At 53.9% G+C, this 18,680-nt stretch overlaps 1 protein-coding gene and 1 non-coding gene across 4 annotated transcripts in view; both read right to left on the bottom strand.

Annotated features, from left to right (window-relative positions):
* Positions 1–18,680, bottom strand: part of LOC137629642 (uncharacterized) — a 64,398-nt gene that overhangs the window by 21,867 nt on the left and 23,851 nt on the right. The gene's annotated exons all lie outside the window — the stretch shown is intronic.
* LOC137630050 (5S ribosomal RNA) lies at positions 6,399–6,517 on the bottom strand. Its single transcript, XR_011041628.1, has one exon. It is a non-coding gene; the product is annotated as a 5S ribosomal RNA (ribosomal RNA).

The raw sequence follows: 18,680 nt of genomic DNA, 5'->3' as shown, positions 1-18,680 counted from the left end.
ATCGTGCGAGTACCTGAGAGCAAGGTTTCCATAGCCTTCCTGGTACGTTCCTTGGAAAAGTCCTCGGAACTTATCAGGATACCTAAGGTCCTCAACCAGATATTGAGTGGCTTGCATAGCACACTTCGCAACTTTCTCCTGGTTGAGGATCTCAGCTGCCGAGAATGAGACCTGCCGGTTAGAGAGCCTCTCAAGAGGTGAAGAGGAAGAACTAAACAAGGCTCCTCTAGGATCTCAAAGTACCTCCTCTGCTGTACGCGAGGAGGTGCGAGGAGCTTGTTGGTAGCACCGGAACGGTTGGAGGAGGACATCTCGGAGAGCAGTTGTGAGATCTTGTCTCTGGTACTCTGAACCTCCTGAGAGCAGGGCAGGGCTGCACTGGTCTAAGAGGGTTTTTGAGTACCAAAGACACGGTCTTGCCCTCTCGAGGAGGGATCTCTGGGTTGGAAAACCCGTTGAGAGCCCTCATTAGAGTCAGAACTTGCCAAAACGCATGGTTTGACTCTTGCTGGTCTCCTCCTGCTGTAGGACTTGCAGCGAAGTCTCCTTCTATCCCCTAAGGCTCTTCTTGGGGAGAGTTGCGGACATTCCCTGAGTGGCTAGTTGGCTCCATCCTAGTCCTAGTAGACTTTTGGAGTCTTTAGATTCCTTCCTGGGAAGGATATAAGACTCCAACATTGACGAGGGTGGCATGTTCCTTCCAATCCCCGATATTGGTGCGATGGGGGAAAGTCTCTCCTCGCGTGTTTCCCTTGGGGACGGGAAATCTTCGTCCAAAAGGGAAGGAGAGGCATTCTGAAGACTAAAAGGAACCTGCCTCGAATGTATGCGTGGAGTCAGTTTCGCCCTTGGGGAAGTGACCGCGTCTGGAACTCCTTTTTTTCTCTTCAAAGGGGTAGAAGAAGCCATGGTTCTGTGTCCCAATTCAGAGAAGACAGGCTTGAAAGCCTGAGTTACGGCTCTGATCAGGGCACCGAACAAGGGCTGTTGGCTGATAGACGCGCTGTCCGTCATACCCTTTGAAGGGACAGGGATTGAAGGATCCCTGGGAGTCACCATCATTGGTGGGTTCGCCTGTGGTAGCTTTGGGATCCTGGACCCCTCTGGATGTTTCCCTTCTCCCACAATGCGTGATGGTATGCGCTTGCGGGGAGGGGAATGAGGCGATGGTGACCTTGCCGTACGTCGTCCAGTACTCTCACGCACGGGAGGATATTGACGCTCCCACGAGGGAGAATAATGGCGCTCGCGCGAGTGAGAATATCGGGGCTCGCGCGCGCGCAGGATTATCACATTGAGTGCACGAGCGCGGAAGAGTTCGCGCGCATCTATGCCAGCCATAGGGCGTGTGCAGGAGAAAGATCCCTAGCGCACAGGCGTGCAGTTGAATCATGTGGGGCGCGCATCCTTTGGAGAGGATGGGCGAGTGTGCGCAGGGCGCACGCGCGTATCCTTATGGATGCGCGCGGGAGAAGGCTGGGGCACAGGTGAGCGCTGGCGCGTTGGTATTGGTTGGCGCGTGGGAGAAGGCAGTATTGCTAACTTCCCAGAAGTACTGCTTTCAGTAAATCGTAGGCGCGCAGGTTTTACCTGGCGCTTATGATGATGCGCAACACGGCGCGCAGGAGAGTTGGATGTTGGGCGCGTATGCGCTTGGGCAGGAGACTGTTGGCGTGCGAGAGAGTTCGCCAAGGAGAGCGCCATTATGCAGGGGGTTGATGGCGCGCAGGTGAGCGCTGACGAGTAGAAAAATGTTGGCGCGTAAGCCCAGGGGGTGTGGGCGCAGTTTGCGCAGGAGAAGGTGGACACATATGCACATGAGGGCGCGCATAGCGCGTGATGAAGCTATGCTCCTATTGGAGCGTATGCGCATGTTGGCGCATCCGCCCTTGATGCCCTGTGTTAGGGTTTAGTGATGGGGCCTGACGAGCTACTAAAGAGCATTCGTCAGGTCTCATTGGCGCGTATATTGTTGGCACGCAACAGCGTGCTTTGGTGGAGCCTTGTTAGGCCCATGTAGAAACGGCGACAGCAGGTCTGTCGGTGGAAGGTCGACGTGTCCTTTAAAAGGACGACCTTCCACCAAAAGAGATCGCGAACGATCTGCAGAAAGGTCCAGAACCAATGCAGGAGCAGTGATGAATGATTGGTCTTGAGGCTCCTCTGCGGTGGACTGCATCGAAGATGTGGAACCAAAGAGGCGCCTCCTCACCGCAGGTGAAGGAAGGCCTCTACAGCGAAGAGGAAGGCGAGCCTTCCGATGAATGCTCCCTTTGGGGGCCGTTGGATCAGCAAGCTGACCTTCTGCAGTCCTCCGAAGAGGAGTCTCTGCAAGTGAACTCCCCCGAGGGAGAGAAACACTAGCAGGAGAGACTGACAATGGACTTTGTTTCTCCCTCGTAGGTTGAACAGGAACGGGAGAAACTAAGCCGTCAGCTACCGTAGAGTTTGGAGTGAAAGAGATGATGGGTGATACCGCATTGGATACCTCTGACACCACAACGTCGACAAGAGACAGAGGATCAACCTCTGACGGTGACGACGATTGCTTGACAGCAGCACCCAATCGGATGGAGTTAAGCAAAACCTCCTTGGAGGGCGAACCCGTGAGTCCCAAGGAGGACCAAAGCTGAAAAAGGGAGGTTAGTGACATATCCTCCCCCGGGGGAAGAGGTGGAGCTGCTTCGCTAGGGGAAGCAACGTCATCTCTCGAGTCCTGACTTTGGTAAACAATACATCGGTCTACGCTACCACTCGATGGTTTCTCGAAAGAGATCAACAGAGTTGGAGCTTCGGAGGAGGTTTGGGCAACGGAAGAAGAGGCCTTGGGTTTTTCTCCTTTCGTAGCAACCTTCGAAGGAGAAATATCCCGTTTGGACTTCTTCTTCCGTCGTTACGAAAACCTCTCCCATTGGGAGGTAGACCACTCCCTACACTTGTTGTTGCTATCACAAAGGGCGTGAGGATCAGTTTCGACCGCCGACATGAATGTTCCACAGGGGCGGTCGGGAAACCCAGGGCTGGTGCGCATGATCGCAAGGGCCAACTTCACATATACAGAGCTAGAAAAAGAAAAGACAAAAGCAATTAAATGGCTCCCAAATGACATCGAGGATGAGAGCGGACACGTCTGACCACCATCCGAGCCGAGAGCAAAGTGAGCTCAAGAAGAGGTGTGTGAGGGGGAGGGGGGGGGGTAGCAAGCTATTCTCCCCTACCCCTGCTAACTAGCGGTGTGGGTAGTAAACCCTCGTTAAAAATTAATGGCTCGTCATTTCAGCTACGCCGAAAGTAATACCCCTATTAAATAGCGTGGTTTGTATTCCAGTTACAGTACTAAAATAATTCATGGATTTCACCAAATTCAAGAGAACACTAACATCAAATTAAGCGAACATCATAAATCTAGGCCTTAATTCCTTTGAGCTTTGGTCTAACCTATAGTTACAACAATCTTGCAACCAAATCTGACCTTTCTGTCAATACAGTAGTAAGAAAAATGACAAATTCGGAGATAATTTGTATTTTTCCTAACCATACAAACCTTAGCTATTTACATTGGGTATTACTTTCGGCGTAGCTGAAATGACGAGCCATTAGATTTTAACGAGGGTTTCCAACCCCGCGCTAGTTAGCAGGGGTAGGGGGAGGGGTAGCTTGCTACTCCTCCCTCCCTCACACACTGGTGAAATGTGTCACTTCACTTAGAGGTAGGACTTGACTTGGGGGACAGGGCTGGCGGGCAAATATGTGTAAATAGCTAAGGTTTGTATGGTTAGGAAAAATACAAATTATCTCCGAATTTGTCATTTGTTCCGTAACCGAAATAAAAACCACGCTATTTACATTGGGTGACTTACCCCTTAGGAAGGGTGGAAAGTCCCCAGCCATACTGGCTTTGGGTTTACCCGGTGACTCAGAATCCGAGTGAGTCGCACTCGAGAAAAGGAGTCCCTGCACCTCACAAATTCCTTGCTCCGCAAGGAAAACGTGTGGCCTACATAAGCTTGTGTGTGAAGGAAGAAAGTGTGACCCATCCTAGGCAGTTGACCTGGAGTTCCAGAAGGAACTCTGGGTTAGGACGTTCCCAATACCACCTCGTCAGGGTATGGGGGACGCGACAGTATTGACTCAATACTCGGAACACAAGGAAGCATGGTTTACCTGCAGAGGTTCGAGGTCAGCTATGCAGAGACCAGGATGCGGCTTCCCCAGTAGAGGGGACGATGAAGAAAGAAGTAAGGGCCAGACATACTTCTTTCATTCATGCAGACTAAAACCTGATAACAATGCCCTCAACCTTTGCTACCTGTCCAAAAAGGAGCCTGAGGTTAGACCAGCTGTTGTGTAGCCAACACAGAGCAATAGAAACGTATCGATACTCCTGTGGGTCACATCCTGCAGGAAGCGGGCTGCGAAGGTCATTAGACACTTCCAGACTCCAGCTTGTAGCACCTGCGTCACAGAGTAGTTCTACTCGAAGGTGAGGGACGTTGCGATGTATCCGACATCGTGCTGTAGGGCGACATGACGGGGGAGGGTCTGGATTCAGGTCGAGATGAATGCCCTTGAGTCCGAGCTGAAGAGGTATACTGGTGACTCTCCCGTGTCCTCCCTGTGCTCCCAAACTGGCTTGCACGTGAGGACAAACTGCAGCTGTTCTCAAAGATAACCCCTCGATTCCTTTACTGGCAAGGAGAAGGTTTGGGTCATCTGATACAGAACGGAGACTCGAAATCTTGAAGGAGTCAAACCAAAGGTCCGGGACTCCAAGATTCTGAGTCTAGAAAACAACTCAGGAGCGAACCTGAATGTTGCCTTCCCCTATTCTCTTGAAAGGGTGGAGTCGTACGAGACCATGAAGATTGTTTACACACTGGCCGAGGCCAGAGTGAGCAGGAGCACCGTCCCCCAAGACGGAATACGATCAGAGGCCTGACGTACTGGTGCTTGAGAAGATCTCTTAAGGGACTAAAGAGTCCGAACCATGCTCCATGGAGGAGGTCTCACTCCGACTGGGGGCAGGGACGTTCGCAGCTTCGCATGAGCGAAGAAAGGTCCAGCGGGAAGGAAAAAGTCTATTTCTTTCAGCCTGAAGGCCAGGGAAAGGCTGAGCGATAGGCTTCACTGCCGAGAGCGGAAAAGAGTTTCCTCCCGCCGAAAAGCAATAACGAAGTTATTGCTGGAGAAAAGGCCTCAAGGGAAGAGGTATCTCTCCCACGACACCAACCACAGAAGACTCTCCACTTCGCCTGGTAGAACCCTGCAGATGACTATCGCAGGTGACGCGACCTCCGCTCCGCGACTGTAGCGGGTTGTCTCTTCTTGAGGGGGCGGCGTAGTGTCTCCAGGCGTGAAGCCGAAGCGATGCAACGGCTCGTGAAAGATGTTGTAGTGTGGTTGTTTGAGTAGCCTGTGTCGTGGAAGAAGCTCTCTCGAGAGTTCCATCAGGGGAAGCAGAGGGTCCGGAAACCGTTCTGCGTATAGTCACAGCGGAGCTCTCAGGGCCATCGAAAGGTTGACAGCCAACCTGGTCTTGTTGAGACCCATTCTCAACAGACAACAATGGTGGGAAGACGCAGGCGTCGATGTTGTCCCACCATCACCGGAAAGCATCTTGCCAAAGAGTCTTGGGGTCTGAGACTGGGGGGAAGAACAGCGGAAGCTTGAAGTTCTCGGCTGTCGTGACCAGGTCCCCCAGGCCAGGACTTGCTGGTTACTATAGGCCAAAGACCCCCAGGTACTCTCTATCTGTGAGGCTCTGCTCAGATAGTCGGAGAGAACATTCCTCTGCCCGGAATGAGCGAGCCGATAGTGGTATTGAGAGGACCTCGGATCATCTCAGTATCTCTACTGCAAGATACGAAAGTATGAAAATGCGCCTCCCTGCTGGTTGGAATACGCCAGTACCATGAAGTCGTCGCGCACGGAGCGTCTCGGCAGGATCTGTAGGATCTGTAGAGGGGCCAGACTACGGCCCCTAAGCCTGCCTGAATGATGGGGAGGTACCCTTCAGGTCCTGACCATAGGCCTGAACCGGAACATGCCCCCCCCTTTTCTTTGACGAGTCCGAGAACAGCATCAAATGTGGGGAGAGGACGAGAATATCCACTCCCATGCAAGAGGTTCCATAGGTCAACCCATTGCTGGTCTAAACATTCCGCTGGTCCCATAGGGACCAGAAAGTCCGGTTAATCGTTGCTTGGATACCACAGGAACTTGGGCCGCCTCACAGGGAACTTATCCTGAGGCGACTGTTCGGAACTAGACGGGTCAATGAGGAAAAGAGACCCAGGAAACGTTCCAAGATAGGGCTGAAAGCTCTCCTTGACTGAGAACAGGTACTGCGACTCTCCTCAGCCTTGCCACAGTCAACTGAAGGGAAGGCTCAGAGAAGGAGTCAACAGCATCTGGTGTTCCCAGGCGGTCACCCATCCAAGTACTGACCAGAACCAACGTTGCTTAATTTCGCTGATCGGACGAGAAGCGGTGTTTTCAACGTGGTATGGCCGGTGACTCAATATCATGGCTAGACACTCCAGATGTTGAGGCAGAAGTAGAGAAGGCTCCTAGCAAATTACCATGATCTCTCACTCTTGGTAAAGACCCGCAAGTTTGTCCCGGTGTCGAAGAAGGTCGAACCCGAGCCTACCGGAGTTGACCAGACCTCCAAAAAGCGAAGGAGGCGGAAGCCTGCTCCTGAGCGGCCATGAGGAAAGCAGTTAGAGTTCTCTGGGGAAAAACCTGCGATGCCGCGGCGGGATCGCCACACCGCATCTTAAGCAGGAACACCTGTAGTCTAGGCTGAATTCCAAGAGCTTCCTGGAAGATGGATGAAATGGAACCTGGAAGTACCCGTCCTCCCGATCCAGGGCCTAAGGAGTCCTGCAGCCTCGTTACCAGCCTGATCGACTCTGCTGTTCCACGCTGGACGAAGTTTGTTCGACAAAATTGATCAGAGCTAAGAGGTCGACGACGGAACTCCCGTCTCAGATGAAGAAGCCGGGGGGGGGGAGCCGTCGACGACCCTATGGAGAACCTTCTCCTAAGGCATGGATCCTTCTGCCCAACGGGCAAACCTCTTGCCGACCCCATGGCATAGAGGCTCAGTGACACTGGATTCGCTGACAGTGACGGAGAGATGGTAAGAGCGAGGCACGTTATCCTTGGCTGATCACGGAGATCGTGCAGGAATCGGCATCAGGAAGCTGTTATCCGGACGAGTAACCTTAGGCATCCCCCCAGCGTGAGACCTGCAAGGGGGGTTGCCAATCCTAGAGTTTGTGAACTCTGCCGCTCCCTCTAGGATTATGCCTCCCCGGGAGAGCCTCCCGTGCTACCTGTCCCTGACAGGAGGGGACTGCTATTGTACACCTTGTCTTAGCTGCCGTAGCCGGTCCGATAACTTTGGCTAACGAGGCTGAATGAAGAGGCGTCGGAGGCCTGCAGGGTCTGGAAGAAAGCGCCTTGGAGGAGTGAAAACGGAAGTCGACTTCCTCCGCACAACAGCTGTCCATGTCTCTGTCCTTGGGCTCAAACAAGCTCTTCCCAAGGATGGAAGAGTGTCTGAGCCTGTTGACATCCACGGATGAGACACCCGAGAGGAAGCCCTCGGTCACTGCGTCTAGATGGTCCAACATCGAGTTTGCCCGCAAGTTCGAAACTTGGCGACGGAACGCCAAGGTGCTTGAGCCCGAGAGGAGGAAAGTACCCATGATCTTCCTGGAGCTTCCTTGTACAAAACCTCGGGTCGCAACCGAGGGAAAGGACCTGGTAAGCCCCTTCCACGAGATGGAGAAGAGGTAGTGCTAATCCAGTCACCCCTTGCCCCATGGAGAAATCTCGAACGGAAAGCTCCCTGGCAAGACCCTTCCAGGGAATGACGAGGAGGAAGGGCTAACCCAGGTTCTGGAAAGAAGAATGTTGCTCAGACCTCCCTGAAGATTCTTCCTGCTCTTGCACGTGCCATGCTCTGCGTTTACGGGGTGAAGACCATGTTCTGGAAATACGCGTTCCAGAAAACTCGCCAGGCTGGCCGTGTTGCGAAACCCCGACGGAAATCGCGGTCGCAATCGCCCTGGCGCTCGCGCGATGGTAAATCAATGGTTCGCGCGTGGCCGAACGTGGAAGCGCCCGTGCGCGGGCACGCAGGAGCGCAGACGAAAGTGCGCGAGGGAGCGCAGAAGGAGGGCGAGCGTGGTAGGAAGGGCGAGAGCTGGTGGTCGGAATCCGATAGTTCACAGGCGAGCGATGACCCGTAGGCAAGCAATGGCTACTGCAGGAATCGAGCTGGCGCTCGCGCGATGGAACACCGTCGGTTCGCGCGATGGAACACCGTCGGTTCGCGCGATGGAACACCGTCGGTTCGCGCGATGGAACACCGTCGGTTCGCGCGATGGAACACCGTCGGTTCGCGCGATGGAACACCGTCGGTTCGCGCGATGGAACACCGTCGGTTCGCGCGATGGAACACCGTCGGTTCGCGCGATGGAACACCGTTGGTTCCCGCGCGGGCGAACATTGGAGCGCATGTGCGTGGACGCGCGGGCGTGCGGGAACGTGGGCGTGTGGTCGCGCGGGCGAGCGCAGGCACGTGGGCACGCGGGCGAGCGCAGGCGGTCGGGAGACCGATGGCGCGTAGGCGGGCGATGGCGCGTAGGCGGGCGATGGCGCGTTGACGAGCGAGAAGGAGACACGCCCCTGACGAAGATCTATAGGGGAGGCAGCAACAGCCGAATCCCCAGGCCTCAACAAGACAGCTCACTCCGTTATCACATTACAGAAACTAACTAGATTGGTAACTGTGAAAAATAAAAACAAAAATCATTAGTTAACATTCATTCCCCCGGGAAGGCTCCGAAGAGGAATCCCGAGGGAAAAGAACACAAGAATTACACAACAGGCACGTGCCCTCACAACCACTTACACTCACGGAAGGAGAGTTGTAACCAACACAGAATTATAACAATTATAATTATGTAACTATGTAATAATGTAATTTAAAAATGAATGAACACTAAATAAAGAACGAAAACCCCGCAAGGAATCGTTCTACAAAAGCTGAAAAATCAACAAATACAATTAGATTCATAAACTAATTGAGACAAAACGTATGGTGTAGCAACCCCACCCACACGGGAAGGAAGCTACTCAGACGTAGTAAAGGTAACGTAGTAAAGGGTGAACGACCTCAAAAGAGAGAGAGAGAAAGACCGTAGTCAAACCCGATCGCGACCCATGAAATTACACCGAGGTGGCCTAACTGCCGAGGGCTCCACGGAGATATCGTACACTACACACACAAGCACAAACTCTGAAAAAGAAACTTACTGATTTCTATACTCAAATATATACATAAACACGAAAAATTTTTACATATATATTGAGTAAAAGAAAAGTACGTAAGTGATTAAGTAAAGACAAAACAAATAATGGCTGCCAAGCGAGGACGAAGACAGAGACGTCTGTCCATTGTCCGAGCCAAAAGTGAAGTGAGACATTTCACCGGTGTGTAAGGGAGGGAGGGGTAGCAAGCTACCCCTTCCCCTACCCCTGCTAACTAGCGCGGGGTAGGAAATCCTCGTTAAAATCTAATGGCTCGTCATTTCAGCTACGCTGAAAGTAATACCCAATGTAAATAGCGTGGTTTGTATTTCGGTTACGGAACAATGACAAATTTAAAAATAATTTGTATTTTCCCTAACCATACAAACCTGAAGTTCTTTACTATGGAGATATATTTAAGCAACAGCTGTAACTAGCTGTAAGGCTTTAAGCAAGGTGTAATTCCCACAGCTAGTTAAAGGGGGGGACCAGTATGTGTAAAGAGCTTCAGGTTTATTTGGTTAGAAAAAATACAAATTACTTTAAAATTTGTCATTTGTTCTGGCACCAAATACAAACCATTCAGCTCTTTACTATGGAGACTCACCCTTAGGTCAGAGGAAGTCCAATACCAACTGACTGGTAACTGACCCAGGGCGCGATTCTGAGCTTTGCACGAGCTGTGGTGAGCGCACCATGTCACCTCGCTACCTCGCAAGAAAGATACCGGCCTGGGCAATTTGTGTGAAGGTGTGAGAAGTTCTGAAAAAATTACAAATTCGAAGATAATTTGTATTTTTCCTAACCATACAAACCTTAGCTATTTACAAAGGGTTTACTTTTAGCGCAGCTGAAATGACGAGCCAATAGTTTTTAACGAGGGTTAATTACCCCCGCGCTAGTTAGCGTCGGGTGGGGAAGGGTAGCTTACTACCCCTCCCCCCTCCACACACCGGTGACTTGCTTCACTTCACTTAGAGGTAGGACTTGACTTGGGGGTCAGGGATGGCGGGCACATATGTGTAAATAGCTAAGGTTTGTATGGTTAGGAAAAATACAAATTATCTTCTAATTTGTCATTTGTTCCGTAACGGAAATACAAACCACGCTATTTACAAAGGGTGACTTACCCCTTAGGAAGGGTGGAAAGTCCCCAGCCTTACTGACTTCGGCTTGCCCGGGGGCTCGATCCCTCAGTGAGCAGCACTAGAGAGAGGGAGCCCCTGTACCTCACAGGTTCCTAGCATCGCTAGGAATGAGTGGCCTACATAAGCAGTGTGAGGAGGAGAGTGTGACTCATCCTATGAAGTTGACCTTGAGACCTTCAGATAGGAATTCTAGGATAGGACGTTCCCCATACCACCTCGTCAGGGTATGGGAGACGCAACAGTATTAAGCTTAATACTAGGAGCACAAAGAAGCATGGGTTACCTGCAGAGGTCGAGGTCAGCTATGCGAGGACCAGGATGCTGCTTCCCCAAGAGAGGGGAGAATGAAGAAAGAAGTAAGGGTCAGACATACTCTTTCATTCACGCACACTAAGACCGGGTAACAACGCCCTCAACCTACTGCTACTTGTCCAAAAAGGAGCCTGAGGTTAGACCAGCTGTTGTGCAGCCACCACAGGGCCGATAGAGAACGTATCGAGGTTCCTGTGGGTCACGTCTTGCAGGTAGTGGGCTGTGAAGGTCGTTTGACGCTTCCAGACCCCAGCTTGAAGTACCTGCGTCACAGAGAAGTTTCTCTTGAAGGCCAGGGATGTAGCAATACCCCTGACATCGTGGGCCCGAGGGCGACGTGACGGAGGAGGGTCAGGATTCAGGGCATGGTGGATAACCCTTCGAATTCAAGCTGAGATGGTGTTCCTGGTGACCCTCCTCTTTGTCCTGCCTGTGCTCACAAACAAAGCTCGCACATGAGGACGGACTGCAGCCGTTCTCTTCAAGTAGTACCTCAGACACCTCACTGGGCATAGTAGCAGCTGGTCTGGGTCGTTTGTTACAGAACGGAGACTCGCGATCCTGAAAGAGCCGAACCGAGGATCCGGCACTCCAGGATTCTGAGTCTTGGCCACAAACTCAGGGACGAACCTGAACGTTACCTCCCCCCATCCCCTTGAATGGGCGATGTCGTACGAGAGACCATGAAGTTCACTAACTCGCTTGGCCGAGGCCAAGGCGATTAGGAAAGCCGTCTTCCAAGACAGGTGGCGATCGGAGGCCTGGCGTAATGGCTCGAAGGGAGGTCTCTTGAGAGACCTGAGGACTCGAACCACGTTCCAAGGAGGGGGTCTCACTTCCGACTGGGGGCAGGTAAGCTCATAGCTACGTATGAGTAAAGAGAGTTCTAGCGATGAAGAAATATCCACGCCCTTCAATCTGAAGGCCAAGCTTAAGGCTGAGCGATAGCCTTTCACTGCCGAGACAGAAAGGCTCATTTCTTCTCGCAGATACACGAGGAAGTCCGCTATTGCTGGAATAGTGGCATCGAGTGGAGAGATACCCCTTCCACGACACCAACCACAAAAGACTCTCCACTTCGCTTGGTAGACTCCCTCAGAGGACCTTCGCAGGTGCCGAGACATTCTCTCCGCAACCTGTTGCGAAAAGCCTCTCTCCGCGAGGAGACGCTGGATAGTCTCCAGGCGTGAAGCCGAAGCGAGGCTACGGCCCTGTGAGGGACACCGGAGTGGGGTTGTCTGAGAAGCTCGTGTCGTGGAGGAAGCTCCCTTGGGAGTTCCGTCAGGAGTTGCAGAAGGTCCGGAAACCATTCCGCGTGATGCCATAGCGGAGCTACTAGAGTCATGGAACAGTTGACCGATAGTCTGGTCCTGTTGAGCACCCTTCTCATCAGACAGAATGGTGGGAAGGCGTACACGTCGATGTTGTCCCACCGTTGCTGGAAAGCATCTTGCCAGAGTGCCTTGGGGTCCGGGACTGGTGAGCAGTACAGGGGCAGCTTGAAGTTCAAGGCTGTCGCGAACAAGTCCACCGTCGGGGAACCCCACAAAGTCAGGACTTTGTTGGCTATCTGAGGATCCAAAGACCACTCGGTACTCACTATCTGCGAAGCACTGCTCAGACTGTCGGCGAGCACATTCCTCTTGCCAGGAATGAAGCGAGCTGATAGTGTTATCGAGTGGGTTTCGGTCCACCTCAGAGTCTCTACTGCAAGATGGGATAGCTGTTGCGAAAAAGTGCCTCCCTGCTTGTTGATATAAGCCACTACCGTGGTGTTGTCGCTCATGACCACCACGGAGTGACCCGCCAGGAACCGTTGGAACTGCTGAAGAGCCAGAAAGACGGCCTTCAATTCTAGCAGGTTGATGTGTAGGCACTTTTCTGATTCTGACCAAAGGCCTGAGGCCCTCTGGTTCAGAACGTGCGCCCCCCACCCTTCTTTTGACGCGTCCGAAAACAGAGTCAATTCCGGGGGGAGGACGAGAAGACTCACTCCCTTCCGCAGGTTCTCGTCGGCCAGCCACCACCGCAAGTCCGTCTGTTCCAGAGACCCCATTGGGATCAGAATGTCCGGGGAATCGGATCCTTGATTCCACCGGGACTTGAGCCACCATTGAAGGGATCTCATCCTGAGGCGGCTGTTTGGAACCAGACGGGCCAGGGAGGATAGGTGGCCTAAGAGACGCAACCACGATTGGGCGGGGAGTTCTTTTCGCTTGAGGAAAGGTTCCGCCACCCTCCTCAGCCTTGCTATCCGGTCGTCTGATGGAAAGGCTTTGTGGAGATTGGTGTCTATTAGCATGCCTAGATAAACCAGTCGTTGGGACGGCTGCAGAGAGGACTTCTCGAGGTTTACCACGATCCCCAGATCCTGGCAAAGATCCAGAAGCCTGTCTCGGTGCCGAAGAAGGGTCGACTCCGAGTCTGCTAGGATCAGCCAATCGTCTAGGTAACGAAGGAGACGAATGCCGTTCCTGTGCGCCCAAGATGAAATCAGGGTGAACACTCTGGTGAACACCTGAGGAGCTGTGGAGAGACCGAAACACAGCACCTTGAACTGGTAGATCTTGTTGTCTAGGCAGAATCTCAGGTACTTCCTGGAAGACGGATGGATTGGGATCTGGAAGTACGCGTCCTTTAGATCCAGTGTACACATGAAGTCTTGTGGTCTCACCGCAAGTCTGACCGTGTCTGCTGTCTCCATGCTGAACCGGGTTTGTTTGACAAACCTGTTCAGAGCTGAGAGACCGATGACGGGTCTCCAGCCTCCAGTAGTCTTCTTTACAAGAAAGAGTCGACTGAAGAAGCCTGGGGAGCCGTCCACGACCTCCTGGAGAGCACCCTTCTCGAACATGGTCTCGACTTCGGCCTGAAGGGCCAGCCCCTTTGCCGATCCCATGGCATAGGAGCTCAATGACACTGGATTCGCTGTCAGGGGAGGTTGAGATGACGTGAACGGGACGCGATAACCTTGGCCGATCACTGAGACCGTCCAAGCATCGGCCCCGTGTTGCTGCCATCTGCGGACGCAACGCTGAAGGCATCCCCCCACAGGTGGACACGCAGGGGGACTGCCACCCCTAGGGCTTGCGGCCGCGGCCGCCACCCCTAGGAGTCTTGCCTCCCCTGGAGGACTTAACGCCCCTCTTGACCTTGGCTGGAAAGGGCTGGGGCTTAGACACCACTTTCTTAGCTGCCGGTGCCTGTTTGGGAGCCTTACGAGGCTGTTGCTGCTGTTGTGGCGGGGCTGGAGGCTTATAGGGCCGAGTTGTAAGGGCCCTGTGGAGGAGGGAGTCCGTGCTGGATTTCCTCCACCTCTCAGCCGTTCGCTCCAAGTCTTGAGGCTCAAACAGGCTCTCCCCCAGAAGGGAAGCATGTCGGAGCCTACACACATCTACGGCGGGGACCTTCGGATGGAATCTCTCGGACACAGCATCGCGACGCTTCAACACCGAGTTGGCCCACAGGGTGGTAACCTGGTGCGCCAAAAACTCGATGGAGCGGGTGCCCGAGAGCAAGAAGGTCTCTAGGGCCTTCCTATTGGTCTCCTTGGACAAGTCCTCCGATCGCAATAGGATGCCCAGAGATCCTAGCCAGAAGTCCAGCCACGAAGTGGCCTGCATGGCACACTTAGCGACCTTCTCGTGGTTAAGAATCTCTGCCGCCGAGAACGACACCTGCCGGGTAGAGAGTTTCTCCAGGGGAACTCCCTTCGCCAGCTCCTCCACAGAGTGATGGAGAGGAAGAGCGAGGTTGTGCTCACCCAGGATCTCGAAATACCTCCTCTGCTGAAGGCGAGGAGGAGGGATGAGCTTGTTCCCGGCAGTGGAACGACTGGAGGAGGCAAGAAGTGCGAGCTGAGCGTTGGCCCTAGCCCTGGCACTCTTCAGCCCCCGAGACCAGGGCAGAGCTGCACTGTTCTTAGGGGCCTTCCGAACGTCAAACACTTCATCCAGAATCGTGTCTTTGCCTTCACGGGGGGCGATGACTGGATCCGTAAGTCTGTTAAGTGTCCTTATCAGGCTTAGGACCTGCCAGAAGGCATGTTCGGACTCTTGCTGTTCTCCTCCCTGCGGGCTGGCAGCTAAGTCTCCTGCCCCAGGAATCTCTTCCTGGGGTGATACGTGGACATTCCCCTGGGTAGTTGTGGGTTCCTGACGAATCCTTGCAGAGGATTTAGGGACGGTCTTGGAATCCTTGGGTTCCCTCCTGGGAGGGATACAGGATCCCAACAACGAGGTTCGAGGGGCCCCTTCCTCACGAGACGATTCTCCTGCCTGAAGCGAAGTCTCCCCCCCTGGTGCCGAGGGGAAGACTACCGCCCCACTGGACTCACCTGAGGATGGAAAGGCCTTGTCCACGGGAGAAGGAGAGAGTACTCGTGCAGGAGAAGGGACCTTCGAGACCGACCTCTTGGGAACCAACTTCGCCCTGGGGGAAGTCACCACGAAGTCCACTCCTCTCTTTCTCTTCAGCGTAGGAGAGACAGCCACTGGTTTGTTACCCTGGCCGGCGAGTGCTGGTTTCATAACCCTCACTAACGCCCGTGCCAGCGGACTAAACCAAGTCTGCTGCTCCAAGGACACAGAGTCCAAAATCCTCGCTAAAGTGAAAGGGATCGGGCAATCCTTTGGAGTGGACACGACGGTACCTGCCTGAAAAGAAGGTGGGGAAGAATGCTGTACTGACCTGTCTTCGTCCTGCACTACCAACCTGTGCTTGGATGGAGGTGATCCCGAGTGCCGTCTAGGAGCACGCGTCCCTGCTGCTACCACCGGCTGTGGAATTCGCCGCGAACGATGGTCGCGCGGGCGAGCGATCGGGCGGGCGCGCAGGTGGACGATCGCGCGGGCGCACAGGCGAACGGTCGCGCGGGCGCGCAGGCGAGCGATCGCACGGGCGCGCAGGCGAGTGGGCGCGAGGGTGGGCAGGTAAATGAACACGTGTCCGAGGCGACGAACGCAAGCGTTGGCGCGAAGGCGAGGGATCGTGCTGCCGCGTAGGTGAGGAAGATCGCTGGCGATGTAGATCCACAGGCGATCGATGACGAGCTGGTGAGAACAGTCGCTCAAGTTGGCGATGGCGCGATGTGGTATGTCGACGCACTGGTGTGCGATGGTGAGCAGCATGCGCAGGTGAATGACCGCGTAATGGTAAGCGATGGCGAGCAGCATGCGCACGTGAATGATCGCGTGATAGGGTGCGATGGTGATCAGCATCCGCAGGAAGGCGATCGTTCAGGGTTGTGCGATGAGGAGCAGCATGCGTAAGCGGGCGATCGTGCAGGGGCAAGCGATGGCGAGCAGCATGCGCAGGTGAATGATCGCGTGATGGGGTGCGATGGTGATCAGCATCCGCAGGAGGGCGATCGTTCAGGGTTATGCGATGAGGAGCAGCATGCGTAAGCGGGCGATCGTGCAGGGTCGTGCGATGGCGAGCAGCATGCGCAGGAGGGCGATCGTGCAATGGCGAGCGATGGCGAGCAGCATGTGCAGGCGGGCGATCACGCGATGGCGAGCTAGAAGCTGGCGAACCATGTTCCTTCAGGAGCGTTGGCGAACGTCGGCGCGCTAGTTGTCGCTGTTGAATAGGCGATACTAAGATCGCCTGTGCGCGCTGGCAAGCAGGTGAATGCTGGCGAGGAGGTGATCGCTGGCGCGTAGGTGATCGCTGGCAAGCTGGTGATCGCTGGCGAGCAGAAGGTCGACGCGTGTCCTGTGAGAGGACAGGTGGCGCGGCGCGTTCACGAGCAGGAACGGGAAGATCGCTGGCGCGTTGGCGAACATGTGTTTCTGACACACGCGCAGCACGATGTTGCGTAGCCACAGGACCAGGCAGATGGTGAGCAGGGAGTTCAGCAGGAACTAAAGGGTGGTCAGAGACCGCAGGGCGAGAGTCCTCAAATGAGCGCTGACGCTCGGAAGAGAGCTGACGAGCAGGAGAGCGCTGGCGAGGGGGGCGAACATCAGGAGAGCGCCGACGAGCAGGTGAGCGTCGGCGAGCAGGAGATCGTCGACGAGCAGGAGAGCGCTGGCAAGCAGGTGAGCGCTGGCGAGCAGGAGAGCGTTGGCGAGCAGGAGAGCGCTGGCGAGCAGGAGAGCGCTTGTGCGCTAGCACTGCTCGCGTAAGGGAAGAATCCCTTAGCCCCGAAGGGACCATTGCCCGTCGGGTGACGAGTTCTCCAGAAGGCGAAGATCCGGCAGGAGATGGTGAGCGGTTTGCAGAGAGGTTCAAGGAGGGCGGAGCAGTAGGTCGAGGCTGACGAGGAGAGTCCCCCCCGGAGGACGCAGACCCAAAAAGGCGCCTCTTAGTCCCCCTGTAAGGGGAAGGGAGGCCCTTGTGGCGTAGAGGGTGGTGAGCCTTACGGCGGAGGCGGCCTCGGGGGAGATCGTCGGGACCATCGGTCCTCCGAAGGGGAGTCTCCGTCAAAACACTTCCCTCAGAAGGAAGCTGAGCAGCAGTCGAGACCGAAGGACTCACTTCCCCCTTCGAAGGATGTACGGAAGGAGGAGGAGAGCCTTGAGCACCATCACCAGCAACAGCACCTGCGGCGGAAGGCCCAGCCACGTCGGAGGCCTCTGTCACCACGACGTCGACAATAGACAGAGGGTCTACCTCTGCTACCACCGACGACTGCTTAACAGCGGCCCCCAACGAGACAAGGTCAATAAGAGCGACCCTGGAGGGCAAACCCTTAAGCCCCAGGGACGACCAAATCTGTAAAAGATCATCACTGGATAAGGCATTAACAATAACCTCCCCCGGAGGAGGAGGGGGAACCGCCTCGCTATGGGAGGCGACGCCCTCTCCCCCCACCGAAGGTAGGGAAACAGAACAAGGGTCTGCGCTCCCACTCGGACGACTCTCCTTAGGAGGCGGACGAGGGGGAGCTTCTGAGGAGGTTTGGGCGGCGGAAGAAGAGTCCCGAGAACCTTCCTCCTTCAAGGCTAACCCCGGAGGAGAACGGTCTCTCTTGGACTTCTTCTTACGCCGACGGCCAAACCTCTCCCACTGGGAGGCAGACCACTCCCTGCACTCACGACACATGTTCTCCTGGTCACACCGTCGGCCCCGACATTGAGGGCAGAGGGTGTGTGGATCCGTATTAACGTCCGACATGAAAGTCCCACAAGGACGGCCGGCAACTCCAGGGCATGTACGCATAGTAAAGAAAATAACTGAAGGTCAACTTCCAACCAACACACACGCTGAAAAGAAAAAGCAGAAAATTAAAGGCTGTCACGAAGGCGATGAGCAGACACGTCTGATCACCGCCGAGCCAAAAGTGAAGTGAAGCAAGTCACCGGTGTGTGGAGGGGGGAGGGGTAGCAAGCTACCCTTTCCCACCCCCCGCTAACTAGCGCGGGGGTAATTAACCCTCGTTAAAAACTATTGGCTCGTCATTTCAGCTGCGCTAAAAGTAAACCCTTTGTAAATAGCGTGGTTTGTATTTCGGTTACGGAACAAATTAATATTATCGTTAGGGAAAATACAACTTTTTACTTTTTATGCTTGCATATTTTTTTAATGTATTGTTAAATTTTTTTTATCTAACGACAAATTTTTTTTTTGCAGCACGCCCTACTCTCTGTAAGGTTTGAAGTGGAAACCAGAGATAGAGACAATAGAGGTATTATACTGAACAAGAATAGGTTCCTTCATCAAGAAAAGAAAAAAAAAAAAACATATACTGCAGACATTTATGTTGACAGAAATTCCCAAGTGTGAGGGATTTGTCCTGAACTGCTGTGAAATAGCCTAGCCAGTGGACTGCGGGAACGTATGTATATCAGATATACTTTGGGTATCCTGTTAACCCATAGAATTGTTGGAGGGAATGTTATGAACTACTGTGAACTCATCAATGAAGTGAAACAAATTTAGACATTCCTTAAA

The sequence above is a fragment of the Palaemon carinicauda genome, chromosome 2 (assembly GCF_036898095.1).
Source record: "Palaemon carinicauda isolate YSFRI2023 chromosome 2, ASM3689809v2, whole genome shotgun sequence".
Taxonomy (NCBI): Eukaryota; Metazoa; Arthropoda; class Malacostraca; order Decapoda; family Palaemonidae; genus Palaemon; species Palaemon carinicauda.
Note: the sequence above shows the minus strand (reverse complement) of the source record. Positions and strands in the feature narration are given on the sequence as shown.